The following is a 20,452-nucleotide window of genomic DNA, read 5'->3' as shown; positions in this document are numbered from 1 at the left end:
AAAGTTTTTGTTAACAGAATAAAATCTACTTGAAGTACTCTAAACAGAGCAATTCTATTGTTATCAAAATTTATCAAAACATTTTTAATTTAGAAGCTGTTAGAATAATGTAGACTTTAAGAAAATATCTAGGCAATATTATATTTTATAAACATATAACCTAATGAAAAGAAAAAATTACTTTTTGTCTAGTATTAAGGTCAGTATTACTGTTACATTTTGTATGTATTTTGCTCTTCCAAAGTTATCATAGACTAAACCTGACCATACAATTTTGATTCTTACTCTTTTTGTTTCATCCAAATATTTATTCCACAGGTCAAAATGGAAAGACATTGCAAGAATCATAGCAAACAGCATCTACATTCATAAACATAATAATGAGAAACTTATGAATTAATTCTCATAAGTACTGAAGTTTCACAATTCAGGGCAAGGTGGTGAAGATGGCCATCTGGGACATTGTTGCTAACTTCATCACTTTTTGTAAACTAGGACAGGTTGCCAAGAGAATCAAAACATGTCGATTTATCTCTCAATAGAATTTTATTACAGATACCAAATTGTGTTAATTATATGTTATAAGTGTTGTCTTCCAGGTTAGCCAGAGATTTATATGTTAAATTTAAATTTTCACTTTTCTTCACTTTTCTGTTTATCTCCTTTAGTTGGTGTGTAATTGCTTAATGAGCTACTTCAATGATGTCTGTCTTGGGTGCAGTTGTTCCTAACTAGTACTATTTTCACAGTTTAGAACCCCTTTTTTCCTCCTTAGTTAAAAATGACAGTGATAGAATAGAGTAAGAGAAGAGAGAGAGAGAGAGAGAGAGAGAGAGAGAGAGAGAGAGAGACTATTGCAAATTTTGGTGGATAGAACTTAAAGTTTTGACTGTTAAAAGTTGATATTAAAAAAATTATTATAATGCTACAGTGTCTTTCTCAAGTCTCTGAACAAGTAGACTGAGTTCACCTTCTACAGAAGGTAGCACTAAGTGTCCAGAGTTTCTCCTTGTACCACTCAGGTCCTTAGGAGTACACAGCCAACTGTGGGTATCCATTTGTCAAGACAGGAGCAGAAGTCATCAAACTGTTCACATTCAGTCCCCACTCCAGAGCTTACTGCTTTGGTCCACCACAAGATCTAAAGATGGGACAAGGGATCAGGGATGTTCAGAGGAACCTTTCTTTGTGATAGCCAGAGATGTAGAGAATAAATTATCTGAAAGTTTAGTTCAATTATTTTTCTTATGTGAACTCCATCTGATCAAAAACTGTTCCTAGTCAAAGGAACTTCATTTATTAAGTAGTAAATATCCAATTTTAATTAATCAAGGCACATAACACTAATAGTCAATTAGACAAAATGAGAAAAAACTAATCCATGTTCTCACAAATGAGTTAATATTATTTCAAGCAAAAACAAAGAAATTTCACATATTACTTAATTTCTGGTAAAATACTTTTGAAATTTTACATCTGTGATAACTAATTACTACTTTGGTGACCTTCCAGGGACCAGGGTGTTATGGCCTGGGCATCACCATCCCCTTCTTCATCCTTGGAGACACTAAATCACTCTTTAGAAGTCATTTTCCTTTTAACTCAGGCAATTAATGATGTTAAATGTTAATGTGAAACAGCAAACCTTCCAATTCTGCAATTTTCATGATGAAGTTATAATCATGGTTAATAAGTAGTAGTCAAATTTACCAAGTGCTGAGTTTTTCAGCATGATTCAATAATTAATAGCAAGAATTAAAAATAAAGTCAACTATGCAGGAATAAAGCAGTGGGTTCCAACGAGGGAGTGGAGAAAACGGGAGATGTAGTCAAAGACACAAAGGAGCAGATACATAGGATGAGCAAGTCCAATATACAGCATGAGGATTAAAGTTAACAAAAATGAATTGTATTTGGGATTTTTGTTAAATTGGTAGGTTGGGTTACATCTGTTACCAAAAAAAGGGATAACTGTATGAGATGATGGATATATTAATTTACTTCACTATAGTAAACATTTCACTCTATGTATTCCATAGCATCATGTTATATGCCCCAAATATACACAATAGAATTTGTTTTTAAAATAGCAGTGCTTCTAAAGAAGAATAAAATTATGGCAATTTTTGGTAAATGGATGGAGTTGGAGAATATCATGCTAAGTGTAATAAGCCAATCCCAAAAAAACAAAGGTCCAATCTTTTCTCTGATAAGTGGATGATGATACATAACAAGAGTGTGGTGAGGGGTGGGTAAGAGAAGAAATTAGGAACTTTGAATTGTGTAGAGGGAAATGGATTGGGAGGGAGTGGGGGAAGGAAAGATAGGGGACTGAGACAGACATTATTACCCTAAGTACATGTATGATTACACGAATGCCATGAATCTTTGTTGTGTACAGTCATGGAAATGAAAAGTTGTACCCTATTTGTGTACAATGAATCAAAATAACAGTCTGAAAAAATTAAAAAAAAACACAAAATAACATAAAATAAAATAACAATGCTTTTTTATTTATATCCTATCATGTGTAAAACACTATGCTGGGCTCTTTAACCTTGATTGCAATTTACTTCTCTAAGGTTCAGGCAGCTTACTTAAATTGCCCATAGACACATAGTTTTCTAGTAACACATTCAGTATTTAAATCCTAGCCTATTATATTCCAAAATGGTGCTATTTTCACTGCACTATTACAAGGAGAAGAAAGCTGAATTCATTTTGGCGTGAATTTTTATGCCTATTTATTGTATATATAGAAAAGGAAAGGTAAACTGATCTTGCATTTTCTGCCATGAAAGATTAAGAATTTTAATTTATTCTAAGTAAATTATTTTCATCTCCCCTTCCTTGCTTTTCCAGTTTTTGTTCACACTGTATTTTAGTATTTCTATTAATAATTATTTTTGTAATTTAAAATATAAATTTACAACTTATTTGTCTATAAAATCTTGATGGTATTTTTTGATACTATTTGATGGCATTTTAAAATAGTGGCATGATTTCTTAGTTGGATTTTTGTTTTTCCTGGTGTTCCCAATCATCAATCATTTTTTTATTGATAAAAGACATGTATGACTTCATTGTACCACTCAAATCATTTAAATTTTTAACTAAAATCTATACTAAAGTAATTATTCCTGATGACATTCTACTTGGATTTAGATTAACTGATCAGTGCTAACTGGAAATTACTTTTCTTTAAAAACATCTTTATTTTTCTTACATACTTGATAATTTCATAGGATACAGGAATTTAAGCTCAGAATTTCTGCCCTCAGGAGTTTGAAGGCATTTCTCCAATTTTATTGTGGTGTATTAATGAGAAATTTTAAAACAATCCATTTTATTTGTGACTTTGATCTTTCTACCACCGTAATATTCCTTATTTCTTTATGTTCTAGTCATTGATAAAGCATCTTGCAATTAGTTCCCTTGTTTAATGTCCTGATTCTGTTTGTATTCTCCTATTCACAAACATGATTTTTTAGCACTCCCTACACTCCCTACCCTTTCTCTTTCAGACTCTTATTTATTCTGCACTGAGGCTTTTTAAATTAGTTTATCCTATAGTTTCTCAATCAGGAATTAAAAAAAAGTATTTTAGATGTTGAGAGACCTTTATTTTATTCATTTTTTTAATATGTGGTGCTGAGAATCGAACCCAGTACCTCACTTGTGCTAGGCAAGTACTCTGCCATTAAGCCACATCCCCAATCCCTCAATCAGGAATTAATTAACATCTTAAACTTATTTATGGTCTCCATTCTCATTCTTAGCACTGCAGGAAACATTTTTTTTCTTTATCTTTTCATTTTTGCAGACTGAAATTTGATTCATAGTAAACAAAAGGGGTACATCATTTCATGTCTATGGTTGTACACGATGTAGATTCATACCATTTGTGCAATCATACATGCACATAGGATAATGGTGTCTGTCTCATTCCACCATCCTCCATACGCCTCTCCCTCTCATTTCCTTCTACATAATCTAAAGTCCCCCCATTCTTCTCTCACTCCACATTGTCCACCCACATTAGATATCATTCTCCACTTATCAGGGAAAACATTTGGCCTTTGGGCTTGGCTTATTTCACTTAGCATGATATTCTCCAATTCCATTCGTTTTTTTTGCAAATGCCATAATATTATTAACTCTGATATATATGCAGAAAACATTTTTAAAAAAATTACTCTCTTTTCCAGTGGAGAATTGGGAGAAAAAATAAAGGGTTGTGGTTGGGGGATAGAATTTTGGTTAGTCATACATAAAGAGAGAGGAAATATTACAGGAAAGCCTCAACTGGCTTATGGACATCATTCAGTAATTCTAGATTTCCTCAATCAATTAGGTTTCCTATTTTTCCCATTTATATTTTTTAACCCTTTCAATTATCCCCTCCACAGTATCAGATGTATTTCCCAGAAAGAATATAGAATTAACCGAAGTAATTTTTTAAACAGACACATAGATCCATGGAACATATTAGAGAATGCAGAAATGAATCCACATATTTAGAGCAAATTTATTCTGGACAATGATGCTAGAAACAACATTGGGAAAAGGACAATTTCATCAAATGGTGCTGAGAAAACTGGAAATCTCCATGCAGAAGATTAAAACTTGATCCCTACCTCTTATCCTATACAAAAATCATTGCTAAAATGTATCAAAGATCTTAAGGTAAGACCTGAGACTCTGAAACTACTACAGGAAAACATTGGGGAAGCACTTTGAGATTCTGGTAGAGGTTATGATTTTCCGGATAGGACTCTGAATGCACAGAAAGCAAAATCAAACATTGACAAATGAGATTGCATTATACTGAAATGTTCCTGAACAGTAAAGGAAACAACCAACAGAACAAAGGGACAATTCATACAATGAGAAAACTTTCCCAGCTGTTCATCCGACAGAGGGTTAATATCCAGAATATTAAAGAACTAAGGAATACTTAACAAAAATAAGTCTATTAAGAAATAGACACTTCTCAAAAGATGAAATATATAAATGGCTGATAAAGTTGAAAATGTTAAATATTATTAACACATTTATTAACATATTTGAATTATTCAGAAAATTCAAATATATGTTAATAAAAATAGATGTGAACAAAGGTGATTTCTTCTCATTGCTAAACATCTCTTCACTAAATCTATACCTTGATTGCATGCACACCCATTTTTTTTCTTTCTTCCATCCATTACATTTGGAAAAGATGTCTATTATCTTCTGTGCTCTGATCTCATTCCTTTCTACATTAACATCTTCATGTTTTCCTGTTTCTGCAACTTTCCCTCCATGTTATATTTTCATGACACTTGTATATGTTTATCATCTCCATCAAGCCACCTTTGATTCCATGTTATCCAATAGCTTTTCTTCATACCTCTCATTTTCCTTTCATAGTTAGAGTTCTTTCTATAGTCCTTGTCCCATTTTCTCAATTTCATACATAATATACACATTTATGAAATAAATATAAATTTCATAGATAATATATATTTCATAAATAATATTACCTAACATCTATGAAATAGCATTTTATAAATATGTATTTATTTCATAGATGTTAGGTAATACAATATTGTTTATGATGTGGTAACCTACTATATATGAAGTATGGTTTTTTGCTTTATTAACCTGAGACCATACAAAAAGGACAGTTTCTAACAGCTGCAATACATTCTTTCTTGGATAGTACAGTAATTTATCTAGTCAGTTTCCTATTATAGGACTTTTAGGTTGTTTTCAGTCTTATTATAAATATTAATAAAAATATTATAAATATTAATGCAAATGTTCATATCACTTTGTCAATGTATACCTATATAGAAATTAAATTTATGAAAAGTTAAATTTTTAGGTTGAAAAATTTGTGGGTTCTTAATTTTGACAGCTACCAATAAGGTGCCTGCCATAAAAATTATCCCAATACATTTTTCCATCAGCAGGGTATGAGAAATCCTGTTTTACACATGCTCATACTTCTGAGGGCAACTCTCCTGGCTTTCCTTGTCTTCCCCTTTCTCCTCCTCTTCAACCTCCTTTGCAGTAACTACTGATGCTTCTTAATCTCTTTCCAGAACCTCATGCTCATTTCACTGTACATTCTTTGCACAATATCATCTACTTTTTTTGTCAATTTCCAAACTATATGTTGAAGACTCCTTAGTCCTTACATCCATTCTGAAGGCTCTTGTGAACTGGTGTTACATTTCCTCTGAAATACCTTTGGTAAGATGCCTTCCAGGCATTGCAAACTTAATGAGTCTGAGTCTAAACACCTTTCCTCCAAAACTGTTTTACTTTTAGTGTTACATTGCTCAGTTCATGTTTTCACTAAGTCCTATTTAGATTCTAGACTTGAGAGTATTTATTGCATTCTGCTTTCTCTTCTCAGTCCCTTTCCTTAGCCCCACATCCAAAAATACCCCTCAAGGTTTTATATTCTGCAGTTTCTATTTTCCAAACATTTATCAAACTAATCTGTTCTTCTACATTGTCTCTGTTACTACCCTTATTCTGCCCACCACTGACTCTCGTAAAATGATTTTACTATCTTCCAGCTTGGACATCTACCGCTAGTTCTTTGCTCCTATCCAGTCTCCACCTTCCAATTACAGTAATTATATTTAAAAAACAAAACAAAACTCAAAATCATAAATCTAGTCATTTCACCTCCTGGCATAAAATCTTTCAATAACTTCTCAATTTCCTTAAGATAAAGGAATAAATATCCCTACAATAAAGGATAAATTCTGCATCCTTCTAATACTTTACAACAAGACCCAGTCAAATTGGACATTATGCCTTCTCTCATTTTCATGGCTTATTGTGCATACTCGTTTTTTCTGCCTGGACCACACTCTTCTCCAGCATCAAATCAAAGCTGAAATGTTATTTCCTTAGTCAATTACTGGTTTCTATAAATTGTTAGGTTCCTCTGAACTTTCCCCATCATGATGATTTAATATTTGATTATAAATACTTGCTTAATGTCTGCACTCCATTTTAGAGTTTGTTTCATGATTCCAAGGCCTTTTTTTTGTCTTGCTCATCAACATATTCCTAGTGCAGACTTAGGACAATGCCTCAAACATAGTAAACACTCAATAAATGTTTATTGAAGTATATGAATGAACAAATGATTAATTGAATGTGTTGGTAAACATAAGATAGTGAGGCAAAAACTAAGACAGAAACATTAAGTTGTTTTCTCAGAAATACAGATAGTTTATACTGGCCTATTGATGTATATATTTTTTGTCTCCCTGTGACTCACAGCTTGCATTTCTAAGATGTCTGGTTGATAATGTAGATGTTCTGTCAGTAGCCTTGGAACGCTGTTGGTAAAACTCATGACCTTATCCTTGTTAGCAAAACTCTGTGAAGGAACTAGTATAGATTGCTATAAATTTTTGTCAAGGGCGGTTCATGTACAATTTGGCAAACTACATGCAGAAAATCATTCCTATGTGATTTTTGATGATTCCCATAGCTATTGCTCAATTTCAATAAACTCCAAAGAAAATCTGGAGAATTTCTGATATGACCAACTATTTTAGCGTTTTAATGTTTTTTTTTTCTTTACTCTATGGCACCTGCCAAAAGTGGGAGTAAAATATCTGGATTACTTGGCATTTATTGGATAAACAGCATTTCATTTTCACACAAATATTGACATTAAATCTTCTAACATCTGGGATGTAGGTAAGTGTTCTACTAATTTTGCAGAAGAGGAAGTGAAATCACAGGGACCTGCCAGTTCACCAAGGTCACTGAACCACTCAGGAATTTTGGGCTATGTATCTTCTGTTCAACTAAACTACCTTCCTAAGGAAAAGCACACTGGGAATATATTCCTGGTTTTCTGTTTCCTATCAAACCTGGAAGGCCTAGCAATCTCATGAGAATTCCTGTTTCCAATTTCAATTTTATGAGTGAGGGCAGCCTGATAAGTATCACATACAAATTAAAAATTTCATACATTCATGTGAAACAGAATTTTGAAAAATGTTTTTATTTTCATTCCTTTTTCATTTTGCATTCTTTCTAATGCTCTGTTTTCCTTAAAAATTATTTTCATCCTTGGTGTCTTTGAAAGGTTATCCTTTAAAGAAAATTCTCATGATTATAAAGTGAAAATATTTGATAGGCAACAAATGTCACACTTTGTATTTCTAAATATCATTTCATGGTATGCATTACTTTGGTCACATTGTGTAATTCAAAACTATAAGAAAATACCCATCTTTGAAAGAATAATTGCCCTGAAATAGCTTAGATATTTATAATGTAATACATAGATAATGTGAAATAAGACAACACTAAACCAATCACCCTCCTATTTCACAATAGTTCTTTGAATCACAAGTTTCTTATGAAAAGAAATGAGTTGCCCTGGACTGTTCATGGAAAGTTCTGAGTGAAAGAGGACTTAGGCTTTGTTTCTAGATGGCTGGTTTCTATTTCTACCTCTGCCACTGAAATGCCCAGTGTCCCTGAGAAAATCTTTTAACTTCTTCATGATTCAATGTCCACATATGTAAAATGGTGACAATGACAGAATGTATCTCAGAGGTTATGATGAGGATTAAGGAGTTAGTCTATATAAAGCATATTATAGAAAAATGCTTGGGACACAGTTATATGACATGTATGTCAGAGTTATTACTTATTGACATCTTTTGAGGTATTATTGCCATATTTTGTATTTCTAAATTTTGTCTTAGATAAATGTGATATGTAATATAGAATACATTAAATGCTGAAGGAGGAAAAATGTTGTTAGAACAGGAGAAAGAGAGAGAGAGAGAGAGAGAGAGAGAGAGATGCAGTTTGTCAGGAAAACCAGGTTCCCATTTGTAGCTTATTTCTGTAACATTTCCATAAACTTCCCTGGAGTACAATGAAAACCTGTGTAAAGTGATCCTGCTGGCTTTGAATGAACCCACAGCACAAGGAAATTCTCACAGTAAAATTGAAGAGGCCGGCTAAGAATGTTTGGCTATTTTTCCCTCACAAGAATAAATGCAGAAAAATGTGGGCATATCATTTTTTGCATATTTTAACATTGCCCTCAGATATTAGTCAATTTTTCTAAATATTTTCCAGGGTAATAGCAAACATACCTATGCTTTACATTGTACTTAACTGCATGAAAATCCCGTATTTAAGAAGGCACAGATTCTTATATCATTAGAGAAAGCAAGCTGACACAGAAAGTGCTCTTTGATGAATGTAAAAATGTTTGTAGGGTGTATGATTTAAAGGCATTTCTAGGTGCCCCAAAGCAGGATTTTAGGGAGAGAATGTATACTTTTTTATTAGTTGTCATCAATGACATTAATAGTTAAACATATAATTCCAAATTTGGAGTTGCTTTCCCATTTTAGATAGCATTTGAAGCAAAAATGTAGAAAATCTACTAGAAAACTGAATGCATTCAGTATATAGAATCATGTAAAAGTGTCCTGAGAAAAATTTCATCATATATACTTAAATTTGTATTATACAACTTAAGAAAAATCTAGACTTAGAGGTACCATTCATTTTTTTAATCCCAGAGAGAGATCTGTTATCATTCCCTTGAATGTTTACATCTTCACAGAATTTCATGAATTTCACAGAAAACCACAGATTTCAATAAGGTAGAACACAAAGTGTTTCCATTAAAATTAAAAAGTAGGTATCATTTATCAAGTTGAAATGCAGTTGTTGTCTATGACAGATATTAAGACTATGTCTGGATAATGTGGGGCTTATTAGTTTTGTGGTGCCAAATAAGAGTGGAAAACTATATCCCTTACTCAGGGGACATTTCAAGGTTGTAAAATTTCTATCAAAATTTTTTCTAGAAGTGTAAAATTAAATGATAAATATGATCTACACATATCATCCCCTGCTATCTTTAGGAATTTTCATGATATACTTCAACTTCAAGATGGAAAACTCTCCTGGTAAAACTGAAACACTATAGTTGTTTAAAGAATGTCAATAAAAAAAACTAAGCAATTTTTAGGAAGAAAATGTAACTTTAGAGTTTTTAGCACCATTCAAATCTTGTAGTTCATTTGGAATACAAGTTGAGCAATACACAATTGAATACAAGGGTTTAAATAAGGTAGACCTTTTCTTTTTTTAAAAAAAGGTTGGAAAAATTACTTTATTAAGCCTTAAGAAGCACTGAGTATAATTCAACTGTAATCTAGGTTTAGATACAATTTAATAATAATTCATTTCCAAAATAAAAGTCATCATACATGAAACCATGAAATTTCCTAATACTTGATTTTAATACATCGCACTAATTTTCTAAAAAAACTCTGAGAAACCAATATTTACAATAAATGGAATATTTATGAAAAATCTGCCATCAGGTATATTTTTGTGTATATATTTATATATGTAGAACCCAACAGATTATATGAACCAGGAAGGAAGGAAGGAAGGAAGGAAGGAAGAGTTTGTATGTCATATCTTAACAGCAGAACAAGAGTGCAGAGTGTGAAACTTTTTAAAGCATGGGATCTGGGAAATGAGCAGATATCTTGTCTCAAAACCTAATATTTCCTCAGGACTGAAGTCAAAATCTTAACTGCCAGAGAGAAAGGGAAGCTTTTCCGGCTTTAATTGTTCTTCTGCATCCAAAAGTCCAGTATCCCTGAAATAGAAACCACTGCAGTAAGGAGGGAGTGATAGGTTCTCCCAAAGGAAGATTGCTGCTTAATTAGGACAACTTGCCCTGGTCATCAGGTATAAACTTCTGTGTTTCCCAACCTACTGCTTCACAGCACCAAGATGTCTCAATAATGGCTCATCATAAGCCCAGCATTCTCCATCTTCATGGAATAACCTTCTCTCCCACTGAACTTTCTTCTCTTTCCTTTCTTGGTCTTCTGCTCTTTGTCTTTCTTCAAGTATGTGCTTTGCTTCAGTTGCTGCATCAGTGTCTCTGATTTTTAAATTGAAAGTCACATCTTTCCAAAGGCAGTGGGACTCATACTCATTCTGATCTTCCAACTTCCTCACTTTCTTCTTGTTATAGACAACTTCTTGGTATCTACAATGATCATATCTTCCCCTGTTGCATATTTTGAATGCATTACACCATTCCATTCCCCTTCTATCAAGCAAAAAGACTTCTTATTCAGAGAAAAAAATCTCAGCAGTGATTCTGTGTTTCTTCCCGCTATAGTAAGGTTTAATGTGGAAGACAATCTTTGCACTATAACCTGTTTTGGAACAATTAATATTGCATTTTTCTCCTAGTTCCACCTAGGGCACCGAGAGGATAGACCTTCCATAACCATTAGGATATGTGAGAATGTAATGCTCATCAGAGTCTAGACACAGGACACAGCCTTGCCCTATATTGTGCACCTGAATTGACATCCCAAGGAATTTTGATTTAGTCCAGATATGAGCATTGAATTGGATTTTCTTGTTAAAACATTAAGCATAAAAGGTTGAAATGGGTGGATGATGGGAAACCTGCTCAGTCATGGATGTAGACTGTTTTTGGAAATCCAGGGAACTGGTCCTTCTGAAACTAGCTCTGTGTTCTCTTCAGTGTCATTTGGTAATGTTCAGTGACACTGAAAGATCTCACCCAAAATGGGGTTGTATGACTTTTTGGCAAAGGATCCTTTCCTTCCTGCATGAAAGACTGAGAGGTATCATCTCACAGCCTGAACCATTCGATCCCTGGGATTTTTCTGGTCACTAATGCTCACAAACAGGTCCGGATTTGCAAAAAATGTCTGCATACATTTCTAAAAGAGATCTTTCAAGAATAAATATTGGAAGAACTACTTTAGCAAGATCCATTCCAAGCCTAAGTGTGACAAGAGGTGCATGGTAGCACTCTTGTGCTCCTCCACTGACCCTTCCTCCCCATCATCATCTCTGTCATCATGTGAATCAAAAAAGTCAGCATCACTTGTCCCATTGGACATGGAAGAATTCAGTGATTCTGTGGTATCTGGTGCTTTAGGCTATCTCCCAAACTGCTGTGTGTCAAGACTGAAGCAGATCCAGAAGAATTTATTAAGCACTTTGGGGATGAGCCACTCTGATGGAATTCATCAGCATCATAGAATTCATCTTCACTGCTAGAGTAAGATAACTCTGGGACTGTATTTGGAGACAAGTTGACATGACTTGGAGAAGTTAGACTGCTACTAGGTGGTGAATGACCACTGCCTGTACTATTTGGTGTTGGAGTCTGATGATGTCCCCAAGGTAGCTAATACAGGTCCAACAGGTAGGGAAGATGGATGCTGCTGTGACTTACACAACTGAACTGGTTCTGGAGGCAAGACAGTCTGGGAAGGCATTGTGCTGATTACAGGTTCCAAGGGACTAGGCTGATATATTGCATCTACAGGATTAATAGTACTTTTAGCAATTTGCATCAACACAATGCAGAGAATCAAGTGAAAGTGCTATATGATTGTGCTTTGAATTTTTCTTAGACTATTTAAAACAACGAAAATGTTTATGGAGAAGAGAGTAAAAATTTCTGTTCTGGACATTAAGAAAAATAAAAGTAAAACAAAACACAGAGCATATGACTTAGATGTTTATCAATGTATAGCTGCTCAGTAAAATGAAATATTTAATTGTGAACCTGATTCCCAAAATAAGATGTTTGGCTATATATTATATCACTAACACCACCACTGTTATTTTGTCTTTTTTTCACATTTGAAATCTCTTCTCTCTATAACACCCCTCAATAGGACAGGTATTACTATTCCAACTTTTCTGATGTAGAAAAATAAGAGTCAGTACTTTTACAACAACAAGGTGAATATTCAATTTAATTTCCTTAACTGTAAAGCTATGTAGATCTTTTAAAATGTTTTTTATGACTGTATGGTTTTTTCTGAGTATGGTAATTAATAAAAATGACAAGAAATGACATAAGTAAATCTTCTATCACAGTAAAATGTAGTTATCAATGGATAATCTATGTTGTAATATTCATATTCATGACTATTAATAAATAGGTACACTTGGGAAATCTTTGATTTTGGGGAAAATATTGAGGGTTGATGGTATAGCTTTTTCGTATTTAATGTCCATGTGCAGCCCTGTGTTGCAAATCCTGTTAGTGGTACACAATTTCCATCTCTACCCCTCCTCCATACCATGTGTTCCCCTACCTCACAGCCAAGGACCTGGAGGAGGAGAAGTCTTTGCAGCTGCAGTGGTTTGAATATGTGTTCTCCAAAATTCAGATGTTGAAACTTAATGGCCTAAGAGGTGGGGCCTAAAAGAGGTGATTAATTCATGAGGGTTCCTTACTTCTGAGTGGGATTAAGTTAAGACCCTAATAAAAGAGATTTCACACAGTGTTCAGTATTCTTGCACTTTTGTCTTCCATCATGTGAGGGCAGCATTCCTCCTTTCCAGAGGATGGTGAAACATTGTGCCATCTTGGAAGTGGAGAGCAACCCTCACCAGAATCTTTCAGTGCTTTGATCTTGAACTTCTTAGCCTTCAGAACTGTGAGAAATAAATTTCTAATCATTATAAATAATACAGTACAGGCATTTTGTTAGAGCACCACACACACACACACACACACACACACACACACACACACAAGTAGCAATACTTACTCGTCATCATGCACAACACTTCCTATGTATCATTTCTTTTTTTTTTTTCCTTTCTTGCAACATATTTATTGAGAGGCAATTCTGTTCCTGCCTCCCCAGAGCTCAGTCTTCAGAGAAGCAGTCGATGGGATTTGGGAGGTGTGAACAATTTAGAGAGCACAGCCAAGGGCCCAGGGACAGCGGAGGTGGCTGGCATCTGAACTAAGTTGTACAGCGTTGGATGGTAGACCAGATGCCCTGTCTGGGCAAATGTACTGTAACTAGGAAAGCTTCCGGTTCTGCAGTGGCTGGGAAGCAAGACCATCAGGATGTGGGTGTCCAGGTAATGGGGGTTCAACCCTGGAGAGCCTGACTGACAGACTCAAGGGGTGTATTGAAAGGAGGCTCCTAAACAAGGGAGGAGTCCAACCACAAGTAGGCCAGAGCTATCCCGGGGCGACCAGGAAGGAGCCTTGGCGTGCTGGTGAGGAAGGAGTGGAGCTGGGGCCATCTCTCAGTGGCACCCCAAGGTTGCACAGAGGAAGAGGGACCACTTACCTTTGCAGGGAACCCAGGCTTTGCCCCTCTGGCTATCTCCGGCCTGGCGATGCACCCAGGACCCTGAAGCTCACAAAAAGATGGGGACAGGAAGAGAGGGACACCACGTACTGGCAAGGGATCTGAGGAGAATTCTCTTAGGCTCATGAAACCTGGTTTACCACACACCATGGGAAGGCTCCTGACATTTCTCAAAATCCTCAGACCTCAGTATCCATGGTCTCCACTCTTCATCCTAGAAATGTGGCTATGATCTCTGTGACAGAGCAAGCCTGCACCCAATTCAAGGGAGGAAAGGAGCAAACACCAGTGTTCCCTGCCTGGGTCCAGGGAGAACAACTGCCACAGGCCCAAGACTGCCTACCCACCCACCCCTGCCTGGTCAGAAGGCTGGCAGAGCCCAGTCCCATCCAGCCTAGACATGTTTGATTTGGACCCTGGACTCATGGTAATGGTGGGGCTGGATGTGTTGCTAAAAATACCCAAGAGCCCAGCCAGCTGCTCAGAGCTTCCTAAGGGGAGGCTGGCCAGGATAGTCCAGCTGTGAAACTGGGCACACTCACCCAAGAGGCCTGCTCCCTCACCTGCAAGATGTTCTGAGGACCCAGACCTGTGTCAATCTCCTATTCACCAGGAACTCCTGGAGAGTTTTAGAAGGGACAGCAAGTCTTTAGGCTGGTTCTTGCTGCAAGAACTGGGGAACACAGAAGCCCCAAGGAGATACCAGGTGGCCTTTGTAGTCACAAGGAGACCTCTTCCATAGTGAAGCCAACAGGGAACCTGAGTAGGGGTGTCGGGGGTTGTTGTTCCACTTTGGTCTTTCTGGGCAGGATCCAGCCAGTCCAGGGTAAGATGGGGCACCCACTTCCCTGGGTATTCTGAGGCACCATCAATTATTTAACCACCCAAGGTTGACAGCACTGATCTCAGTGGAAGATAAAGACCCCAGCATCCCCTGCCCAGAGACAGGAGCTTTAAGCTACTCTCTGAGGGTCCAGAGAAGGCAGGTGGCTAAGCCAGGGTACCTGGGAGTACCAGGCTGTCTATCCATGTGGCCAGAGGACTCCCTCTAGACCTCAGCAGCCTATAAGCATTGGGGAGCAGGTGGAGAATGGGCAGGTCACTTCTGGAGGATGAAATGCTCCCCTCATGAAGCCAGGGTGTTATGTACCTGTGGTCCCTGCTACTTGGGAGGCTGAGGCAGAGGATCACTTAGCCAGGAGTTTGAGGCCAGTCTGGACAACAAAGTGAGACCCCTCTCTTTAAAAAAAATTTTAGAAAGAACTCAGAAGGTTATATCCTTCAACTTCCCCTTCCAGTTCACGTTGGTAGGAACTTAAAGGTGGTCAAAAAGCCTGGAGAAAGCATTGGGGCCCAGAGATCCGATAAGGTAGGATGTCTCTCTCCCCAGCCCAGGCAGCTGGATGCCTTCGGTCTCCACACCGAGGGTCTAAAAAGTCATATTCAGCACCAGGGCTCCTGGTGCAGGGCCAGAAGAGGTGGAACACTGGCCTCTCAGTAGTAAGGTTAATCCAACCACTTCCCAGCCCCAGCAATCTTTCCGCTGGCACTGGTGTGGCTTTCTCTCAGCATGCCAGGAGAAGACCCACCCCTAGCTCGCTGGGTGACCGGTGGGTGGAGCACCCCTCTCCCCACCAGAAGAGCGGAGGGCAGATGTCCCTGCTCCTCCAAGTCCCAGGAGAAGGGAGGTGGGGACAAAGAAAGGAGAAAGAGGGAGGGAGGTACAGGGAAGTCAAAAGCAGGGAGAAGCACAAACCTTCCACATTGCTCTGGGACATTTCTAGCTTCCAAGAATCACATCCAGACCATAATTTAGCACCTAATTGCTTCCTGAGGCTCCCAGGGCAGGGGTGGAAGGACTGGCTGTAGACCAGCTGAGAGGGGAAGACACAAATCATTTAGGCATCTGAATCAGGCGGAGGTAAAGACCTCAGCGATAAAGGTTCTGTCCAAAGGGATGAATTACCAGGTGAACTGAGGGTGCTCATTGAGGTTATCATTGAGGTTATCATTTAAATGACAGGCATGGGCATCAGTGTGAACCATATCAACTTCACAAAACAATTTCTCTCCCTTCATTCGGGCTCGGGGGTTGGAGCCCCACACCCAGCAAAGTAGAGGGATCAAGGCTAGCTCATCTGGGACTGGAGACCCAGCTGACCCTTGCCAGGAGGAGCAAACAGCACCATGCTGGCTACTTCCAACCAGACAGCTCTTGGATAGTAATGCCAGCAGACAGCTGGCACCAGAGGGAGCCCAAAATAACCCAGACAGCTGGGGCGACAGGTGCCATGGGCTCAAGCTTTGGGCTCGGAATCAAGACACCTGGAACTCCATCGTGGCTCAGTCAGTAGTGGCCTCCCAACCGTAGGTCAGTCACTTTTCTCAGGGTGATTGGTGGGTTATCCCAAACCATTCCTATCACAGGCTGCTATAAGCAGCCCGGCTCTACACCAGAGAACAGCAAGCTGCCTTCCTAAGGAAGGCATTTTCCACTCTGCCTGGAGGTGCTCCGGGAGGTGGGCTGACAGGGGAGGAGAGCTGGAGATGGCCCAGCCCCCACCCTGCAGCCACTCCCACCAACAACCCAGATTACAATGGAGGCCAAGTAGTGTGAAGCTGGCTGTGGAGGATGGCCCCCTTAATCGCACTTAATCCTCCCACCACCCATTCCAGCATGCATCATCACTGTCATTTCAGAGGGGAGATGCTCGCCCAAGGTCACCAGCACCATCCAGATTCCAACTCACAGCTGCCTTAGAGTCTCCTTTGATTAAGCACCAAGATGCCTCCAACAAACCCAAGCCCCCCCAAGCCAGTTTAGCCCTTACACTGGGGTGGGGCACAGAGGCCAGGGCTGCTCCTGAAGCCAGGGTTGTCAAGAGAAGAGGCATCTGGACCCAATGGGCTTGTCAGAGTCATCACAAAGTAGAGTTCACCTGGGAGCAGGGGCCAGTGATCAAGGAGCACACCATCTCCAGTCATGGAGCTTCCTGGATGGCGTGGAGCTTCCAAGATGGCGTGGAGCTTCCTAGATGGGGAGGAGGGTAGGCAACTGAGGTCAGCTGCACCCACTGAACAACCGCTGTGCACGTGGCACCTCAACACCCCAGGTATTGCCTAGCACAGAGGGTCTCAATACATGGCATCAGCGGGGAACTTGTTAGAAGTGCAAGTTCTCATGCTCCACCTGAACCAGAAATCCAAGGACCAGGAACAGTCAGTTTTAAGAGTCTCCTTTGGGATTTTTGTGCCTGCTCAAGTTTGAGAATCCCTGATCCAGTCTGGTGGTGGGGAAAACGGGGATCAGAGACCGTGCAGGTCACAGCTGGTAAGTGACTGGTGAAGTTTCACACTGTCCAATTCTAGAAACCGGGTTACATATGCCTGCCCCTTTGGAGAGCCAGGAGGATACTCTGGAAAGGGCGGGGAGTCAAGGAAACCTCTGGGAAAGCTGGCCCAGATCTCAAGTCTGTCAGTTCTTCGCCTCCCTAGCACCAAGACAGCAGAGGTGGCACATACTGTCACCCCATACTGGGGACCAGAAGTGGGGGCTGCAGCACTCCTGGGCTTCCAGGCAGCAACCAGGGCCCTCCCCCCACCACAAAAAACACAACTGGGAAATACTTGCAAGGGCAGCCTCTAGTTAGCTGCTGAATTCGGCAGAACTGCATGCCCCAAATGCCTGACAACAGAAACTGACAGGCGGGGCTGGATGGACCCAGCAAGCTGCCCATTTCACACACACAGCTGTGGCATCTGTGTGGAGGAAGGGCTGCAGAACCAGCCCAGTGGGTTTGAGGTTCCCAACTCACCCTCCCTGGGCCTCATGCCAAAGCCCCCCAAATCAAACTCACAGCCTGGGAAAAGGCTGGGAGGACTGTCAGTCACACTAGGCCTGCTCTTGCTGTCCAGAAGGATTGTTCTCCCTGGGGTACCAAGACATGATGCCTTCTCCAGCCAAGAACCTAAGGGAAGAATTCCCAGGGCCTGTTAGGCAGCACCAACATGTCATAGAATTAATTGGCCAAATGCAAAGGAACAGGGTCTTCTGGACAGAAAGGGAACCTCACAAATGCAAACCCCCCTTCCCAGCTGTGAGGGTGGCCCTCACCCTGGAATGCTGTATCATTTTTTTTAATGCCCACAGCACATCTGTAGAGTAGGCACTATTAATTTCCTATTTTTATAGAAGAGGAAACTAAGTATTCACAAAGGAAAGTAATTTGTGTGAAACTCAACTGTTAGCTGAAGGAGCAGGGAAAAATATTTCAACTTTGTACCTCCTATTTCAAAACCTCTGTCCTGTCCTCTGTATGTTTCTACTTTTCCGCAGTATATGCCCAAAGGACTGAGACCAAAGACATAACCTTGCTCCAGAGGCAAAATGGCTTTAGGTTCATTTATATCCATTCTGCAATAGTAAATAAAGAATACGTTGCCTGCTGAATATTTTGTCAGATCCAAAATCAATTAATTGACTTTAGGAGAGAGTAATCAATAGCATCCTCCAAATAGCACTTACTGTGGACCTGTTTTCCTCTAGGCCTGGAGTAGGTACATGAAAAATTATAAGGAAGAATCAGACAACACATGGCTTTTTGTCTAATGGGGGAGATATATATGTTAATCGGTTAATAAATACTATGATTTTGAATATAAATCAAAGGGCTATATCTGGGGCATTCTGGAATACTGTAGAAGAAAGATAAAACTCAAACTGTGTCTTGAGGGATACTGAGGAATTTCCAGGTAAGGTAAATAAATGGAGGATATGTTGAGAAACTGACATGCATCTAAACAGATGCAAATTGGGAGAATTATAAACAGCTTAATCCTAAAAGGATTAAGCCTCATTTCAACTTTACAGACAATTCACAGATAATTAATTTAACAATCTAGGCATGATTCATTTTGAGAAGGTATATTTTTATTTGGGGGATAAGTCTGATTGAGATAAAGTTTCCATGTTTGCATAGGGGATAGTGTGGTTGGGGATTACTGAGAGAACATGAGCCCATTGACAAAATCTCTTGATTTGTTTTGGAAATTACCCAAGAAAATGGTAGTATCTTATGCAAATTATTGAGCTGCAAGTATTAGTCTGATTCTTGAAGATTTTGTCTCTTTCTTTTTGTTACCTACTGAGGAGTTCCTCTGAATAAACTTCAACATCCAGTCTCACAGTTTTGCCCACAAAGGATCTCTAAAGAGGGAGAGGCAGAATTTAAAGGACCTGAGAAAAGTAGGTTCTTGATCAATTACTTGTTTCCATATGACTTTGAAAATACTCAATTTATTTATGTAAAACTAGTACTACTTACAGTCATAATAGTAATAACCCTGATGTCTGTTGGATGGTGGTGATTGGGCTAAGCACTCTACTACATTATTTGATTTGTTTCCCTTAACCTCTACTGTGGCTCTGGATTTACCTGGATTTACCTGGAAAAAGGAGATATAGCCCAGGTAAGGAACGTTCCCCAACTGGGTCATTTGTCAGGAGAAGAGCTGAGATTTCTTTGACATGGTTGATCTCCCTCATTTATCTTCAATTATCCTGTAGCATGGTAACAATTATTCAATATCATTAAATAAAACATCAAGTTTTTCTATTAATTTTTTATGACTCTAACCTTGTTTCACAAAGCCATCTCTTTTTGAGAGTCACTTAGCATAATTAAGCAAATAGCATTTAAGTAAATAGAGAGGAATATTGACTGTAAGTGAATGAGTTATGGCTTTCTACAGGTTTTTGTAGTTTATAATCTGGAAACAGTCCTACACTCACTCAGGAACCCTGTCAGTGTTTGAAAGGAGTTCATATATATAAAGTGCTATGACTTTTATCACTTTGGAATTATTTGATCATGAGTGAAAGTAGTCAGGGTGAGTCTTGATAGAATGACAGGTTTTGTTTGCTTTTCTGTAGACTTCTCAGGAAAATCAGGCTTGAACTCTAAGCTCCTATCAGCCTGAGCCCTGGCAGCTAAGAAAACCCCCAATCAGAGGAGTGTAGGGGTCAAGGAACCTGAGGCCAGAACTCAACTGCATGGCCGAACTCGGGACCCTTTCCTTATAATGAAGCACTTAGGATTCCTGCATTTAAACAGTGTGGTCATGGCCCACTGGATTTTCAGAAGAGTGCATGCAGTGTGTGTGGGGGTGTGGATCAAGTCCTCCCTAATGCAGTCTCCTCTTGGATCACATTTATGTGTCAGTCACACACACACACTCACACACTCACACTTCCTGGCTCC

General features: G+C 38.7%; 1 pseudogene; it reads right to left on the bottom strand.

The window, feature by feature from the left end:
* Window positions 1-10,785: 10,785 nt before the first annotated feature.
* LOC124961224 (oxysterol-binding protein-related protein 9-like) lies at window positions 10,786-12,359 on the bottom strand (annotated as a pseudogene).
* Window positions 12,360-20,452: the final 8,093 nt, after the last annotated feature.

This window comes from Sciurus carolinensis, chromosome 12, assembly GCF_902686445.1.
Source record: "Sciurus carolinensis chromosome 12, mSciCar1.2, whole genome shotgun sequence".
Taxonomy (NCBI): Eukaryota; Metazoa; Chordata; class Mammalia; order Rodentia; family Sciuridae; genus Sciurus; species Sciurus carolinensis.
This window is presented reverse-complemented; position numbering and strand designations above follow the sequence as displayed.